This window comes from Heterocephalus glaber, unplaced genomic scaffold (assembly GCF_053883595.1).
Source record: "Heterocephalus glaber isolate CG9 unplaced genomic scaffold, H.glaber_assembly_v1.0 deba00000896, whole genome shotgun sequence".
Classification (NCBI taxonomy): domain Eukaryota; kingdom Metazoa; phylum Chordata; class Mammalia; order Rodentia; family Bathyergidae; genus Heterocephalus; species Heterocephalus glaber.
Window position 1 is genome coordinate 127,601 of NW_028258170.1, and position 6,624 is coordinate 134,224.

The 6,624-nt window shown below is 37.2% G+C and overlaps 1 pseudogene; it reads right to left on the minus strand.

Moving 5' to 3' along the window:
• Positions 1-1,495: 1,495 nt before the first annotated feature.
• On the minus strand, positions 1,496-2,407 carry LOC101721155 (olfactory receptor 4P4-like; annotated as a pseudogene).
• Between the last annotated feature and the right edge of the window lie 4,217 nt (positions 2,408-6,624).

The following is a 6,624-nucleotide window of genomic DNA, read 5'->3' on the forward strand; positions in this document are numbered from 1 at the left end:
CACTGTGGAAATCAGTATGGAGATAGCTCAAAGAGTTAGGACTGGAAGTCCCATTTGACCCAGCTATTCCCCTGCTGGTATCTTACCCAAAGAATTAAAAGAATCATACCTCAGTGATATATGTTTACCCATGTTCATAGCAGCACAGTTTGTAATAGCTAAAACTTAGAAACAGCCCAAATGCCTATCAACTGGAGACTGGATAAGAAAATTTGTTTTTTTTTTTATAAAATGGAGTACTACTCAACCATCAAAAATGAGAAATTAGAGACATTTATTGCTAAATGGATGCACATTGAGTTGATTCTCTTAATTGAAATAAACAGGACACACATGTGTAAATACTGAATAGTTTCTCTAGTGTGAGAAACTGAAAGTGTAAATAAGGACTAAAAGGTATAACAGATAATGTGAAATAGGAGAAAAGGGGCAAAGGGGAGGGGTAGGAAAGGAAAGAAGGGAATGTAATTCATATGAGAAAATGAAAAAGTGGAAACAAAGTCTTTGTAAATAGGGAGGGATTGAGTGGTTGAAGGGAGGGCAGGGGAAGGGGAAAAATAAGAACCAAGAGAGTAGGTAAAGATGCATATCTCCAATGATGAATGTCATTATATTGTACACCTAAAGTGTACCAATAAAAGGATATACAAAAATAAAAAATAAAATTTCACATGTGCCAGGGTAGCCAGGATTGGTGGCACAAACCTGTAACTCCAGCACTTTGGGAGGCTGAGGCAGGAGGGTCCACATTTGAGCCCAGCCTGTGCAAAGAGTGATTTAGTGGGACCCTATCTCAAAATGTAAAAAATAATCAAATAAAAAAATTATAAGGAGGCTGGGGATGGAGTTTAGTACAAAGGCCCTGTGTTCAGTCCCCTTTATTGATACTATACTACTACTACTACTACTACTACTACTACTACTACTACTACTACAAAGGGCTGGTACACAGTTTGGTTTAATCTGCAGTATCATGAAAAATATCACATATGTAATCTACTCTTCTATCCTTGTAAAATATAGTTCATTGCCTCATTTCACAGATATTATAAAATGGAGACATATAATTCATGCAAACTGCTAAAAACGGACATACAAGCTGACAGAATCAGTATGTCCCCCAGATATTCCTGATACCACATCTAATTACTGTAGCAACATACTTCCAATATGATGAATTCTGAGATGAACATGGTAGACCTGACCAGATTTGGAAGATTTCTGATTAAATGAGAAGGCTGGGTTGTATTCCAAAGAAAATAGGATTACCTGAGTATGTTTTTTATTGGAGGAAAAGAGATTTACATGATCTAAGTTGTGCTTGGGTTCTTCAAACTGGCCTGACTGCATGTGGAACTCCCGGAGCTATTTAAAAGTACAGATTGCAACTTCAAAAGCAGCGATTTGAGAGGTCAGTAATACCAACTCCCTGAAATAAACTACATTGTTTCCATGATCTCTGGGAGGATGAAAAGCATAATGAATATTGCCTTACTTACTTTAATTTTGAATGAGTTTTAATTCGAGACCAAACTTTGTGCATGGTAATTTTCATCTCCATGTTTCTCAGCATGTAGATGAGGGGTTTCAGCATGGGAGCAATCACAATGTAACACACAGAGATCTCCTTGTCCCTCCTCTCATTCCCTGCATGTAGATATAAATACAGGGCACAACAAATAAAGCTACAAGCATTATGTGACAGCTACAGGTAGACAGGGCTTTGCAACATCCTGCGCATGACCTTGTCCTAAGATATAGAGAATGAGTACGTAAGAAACCATCAGCACAAGAAAAACGACAACCACCACTATCCCTGAATTAGCAATCACCAAGATACTGACAACACGAATGTTTTGCAAACAAGTTTCAAAAGAGGCTTCATGTCGCACAGATAGTGATTTATCTGGTTAGGACCACAGAAGGGCAAGCTGAGTACCGTGAGAAGCAGTGCAAGCGAGTGCCAATAACCAACTCCCCAGGCGAGAGCAATGAGCACATTGCACCTTTTCCGGTCCATGATAACCATGTAGTGCAGCGGCTTAATGATGGCAATGTAACGGTCAAGAGCCATGGACACCAAGATGAATATTTCCATGCCTGCCAGTAGGTGGGCAGTGAAGAGCTGGGTCATACAGCTGTTGTAGGAGATGCTTTTTCTCGCAGCAGTTAAGTCCCTGAGGAGCCTGGGGACCACACTGGTGTAGCACAGGTCCATGAGGGACAGGAAGTAGTACATGGTTTTTTCGATCAGGTGGCTGCAGGTGATGGAGAGGAAAATGGTGACATTTCCCACTAGGACTGCCAGGTAGCAAAGCAAGAACAGGAAAAAGAACAGGAAGTCTATTTTCTGATTTCCCCAAATCTCCAGAAAAATGAATTCTGTGACATTTTTCTGATTTTCCATGAAGTCAGTGTGAGTCCATAATACACAGAGAAAGAAACTTCCTTCACCTGAAAGAGTACACAGAACAATACAGCTTCAAAAGCTTGTGTATGTTTTGGAGACATTTATACATCAAAAAGAAAGTTGCAGATTTGTTACAAAGTCAATCTGTAAAGCCCATTTAATTAAAAGGCATTACTATATTTTTAATATTTAATAAAAGGGTATACTTGGAAACTTAATAAGTATTTTACATGAATTTAACTGTCATAAAAACAGAACAGATATTGTTCTGACATTTATTTTTCATATGAAAAAATAGAGAATAGGAGGCGGCAGTCAATTATGTTCACCATTAAGATATTAAATAGAAGACTCAAGATAGGAACCTGTATCTCATGGCACGTTTCAGCCTCCTAAGCACTAGGCCACATTATTCATAAACAAAATGGCATTCCAGCTGTTTTCTATGCCTAAAAAAGATATTTCTCTTTCATTATCATCATTTGCTAACTGTATAATATTAAAGAAATCCCTCTCCTTCCCCATTTTACATATAATTTACCTATAAGATCCTAATCTCTCAATAATTCAAAAATCAAATGATATTAATATTTATTAATTTTAAAACTTCAAGGTTCTTAACCATAATAGTAAAATAGTCTGAATTGGTTGGTAATTGTTTTAGTGCTTCTCCAAAGCATATTTGGTCAAAGTTCAGGACACAGAGGAGGTGGAAATGAGGAACCAGGGGCAGCAACACTGGGCATCTATACCGAAGAACATGTAGCTCATTATAAAACCTTTTAACATAAAAACCTTCACCTAGGGACCAGGGATTTAGCTCAGTGGTTCTGGCGCCTGCCTAGCAAGCACAAGGTCCCAAGTTTGATCCCTGCTACAAAAAAAAAAAAGCCAAAACAAACAAACAAACAAAACCTTCACTGTTTTCCTAAAATTCCAAATACACTTATTGACAGTTACTACTGCCCTGGGAGACACATTGGAGACAGCCAGTCACTTCCTGGTGACTTGTTGAGGGACCCTAATGTGATTCTTAACAAATAGCCTGCTTATTCAATTGCACATTCAGAAAGTCTGTGTGTTCAGATGCTGTGCACCTGGGAGCACAGAGCAAACATAATCATCACCTTTACCTGTATCTAAATGTCCTCTTCAGCAAAGCCAGGCTGAAAGAAGAAAAGAATAATTTCAAACAATCTGTGCACTTTCAATGGGACCAGTGAGGAAAGAATCTACTGTTACGTGGAGATGCCTCATCTAAGGAGCATGACACAAGCACTCGTATCAGACTCTCAGCTGATTTCTTTGTTGAGAGCACACATCAGTTGGTTCCCTCCAAGCCTCCTTTTTCTAGAAGCAGAGGGACTCAATCTATTTGCTTTATGCCAAAAGCAAAATAAGTTCCTATAAAATGATCTATGATACTAAGGACTTGCCAAGTCCACACAGCACCCCTAACCCTTGAGAATGTTTACGGAGGAGCAACTTCTTGTAAAAGGAAGTAGACAGCACTCTTTTCATTTAGCAGTTTCCAGCTGCTCTAGAGTCCGTGCTCTGGGAACCACAAAAAGATGGGCCGATGAACTCATATTGAAACCACATTAAGTACAGAAAAAAAATGGTGCTGTAAAGAAGTGGATGTGGCTACATGTTTATTTTGTATTCCAATTACGTGGACAAATCTGTGAGTAAAAGGACAGAAAAGAATCTAGAAATATTTTCCCATTACAAAGAAAACAGAACTAAAGTAAAACTGGCGAATTAAAATTGCAAAAGTGCAAACCTCCCCTACAAAACATTTCCTCCCTGATATTGGTGCAAGCCTCAGCATCTCTTTACATGTAAATCCAGGACTTCTTACTTACAGAGATGAAATATATGTTGGGAAAATGCTGCAAAGCGGTTCCCGTAGCGTCTTTACTAACAACCTCTGTAAAGCTACCTGTGCTGCAATATCCAGAGGCTCTGTCACATCCTCCAATCCCATATGTTCTCGTAATACAGAAAATGCTCAATCTCTATGCCGTCACCTGAACGCGCGCGCGCACACACACACACACACACACACACACACACACACACACACACGATGCACATACTCAGATGCAGGTTTTAAGAATGAACAATTTTTGGACCGAGGATTTAGTTCAGTGGTTTCGCCGCCTGCTGCCCAGGCTCAAGGACCCGAGTTCGATCCCCGGTACCAAAAAACAAACAAACAAAAAAAAGAGTGAACAATTTTCAGTCCATTTTCTATCTAGCTTTCACTCAAAATAAGTTGTCCATAAATCTGACCTTTACTATTTAAATTCTTTCAGCAAGATCTCTGGAGAAATTTATTTTACAAACATATTCAAACTTCAGTTTGACAGGAAAAAAAAAAAGAAAAGAAAAACATGGAAGTACAGTTCTTGGAAAGTAGACTTATGAATAAAGTCATGAGATGAAAGGCGTAATGTAAAATTTCATCAAGAAAGATTTTGTAAGATTTTTCTGCTTCTTTACTTATTATGTCTATATCAATGATAAATGTGAAATGGAAGGACATAGACATAATTTTTGATGCATTTGGAGTAAAATATTTACATGCCATATATTCATAATATGTTCTGAGAATAATAGCATTAAAAACTTTTATTTTCTTACCCATTTCATCACTACCAAAATGCAGTAACTATTGTATCATTGCCTCTGTTTTGCAAATAAGAATACTATAGCCCAAGACTACACAAATACTAAGAGGAAGATCTGTATCTAAACCATGGTGGTATGTTCTGAAAGCTGTAACTTTTTTACTATTTGGACTTATCCTCTCACAAATACAAATCAAGGTCTCAATCAAGGTTTAATTGTTAAAATCAAGGTTTAAATTGTTATCGAATTAATTTACCCTCCAATGCCATTCAGATTTTCCTGAGTGTCTCCCCTTGGGAATGACCACAAGCAAAATAAAACTTAACTCCAGAAATTAAAATTTAAAACTAAAATTCACTAATATCAATTTTTCAAAAACAGTTGTTCACAAAACCAAAATGATATCCCAGTGTAAGAAAACATATATAGGTGCTAATCATAATTCTCACTTCTACCAGATTTTACCTTTCTTTGAAATGTCCAAGTGTTCCTTCAGGCTGGTTGTGCATCTGTTCTTGATTGTAACAGGAAGTAGCCAATAGATATAGAAAGCATCTGTATCTCTCATGAATCTTGAACCCAAACACGCAATTTAGATATTCATCCCTGGGAATATTTTGAGTTAAGACATAAAAGGCCCCAAGGGAAATATTACTATGGGTATTACTTTTTTGCAGCAAGTTCATGTACAGTGATGATGGTAAAAGTACTGCCAATACTATTAAACTGGTCATGTAGATGGTTTAAAAGTTTCTTTTAATCTTTTGTGTTATGATATAAATGATTCAAGATTTCTGTAATGTTATAGTGTGGATGAAATTTTATGATTTTTTATCTCTATTCTCAACCAGAATAATTTCCTAAAGTACTGAAGTTGCTGAAGTTTATATAACTTACATTTCCTAAATTTTATTAATGTGCTAAAAACGTATCATAAGAGCTGAGCATGGTGGTGCACGCCTGTAATCCCAGCACTTGGGAGACTGAGGCAGCAGGATCACTGTGAGTTCGAGGTAAGCCTGGGCTACATAGTGAGTTCAAGGCTGGTCTGAACTACATGGCAAGACTCAAAAATAAATAAATGACTAAATAAATAAATAAATACATAAATGTGTCATAAAAAGATCATGGATATTACTCTTACAAATATTGTCCTCAGAATAATGGTCTTTATCACAAATGTCTGAAGAGTTCCTCAATATTTGATTATTCCCATTAGAAATTTAGAAGTTATATATGCTGCCTTGTGTCAATAGGCAGCAGCTACTTTTATGTAAGTAGTTAGAACTTGGAATATGGTTCAATATCAATACATTTTCCCTTATTTCCATTTGTTTTGCTTGCTTGTGTGAACCTTCCCCAGCAGAATCTAAATGGAGCAGGTTATATAACTTAGACCCCTTACACATAGCAGATTATCCCCGTAGGTCTGCACAAGGCTTCTCAGCACATTTATTGTATTGTAATTTGTAGAGCACTCACTTTCACTTCTCACTCCTTCTGAAAACCAGCTGTATTCTGATCAGCATGTTCAACTCTTAGCTGCTCATAACTTTAGTAATCTATTCTGTAAAGTCTTG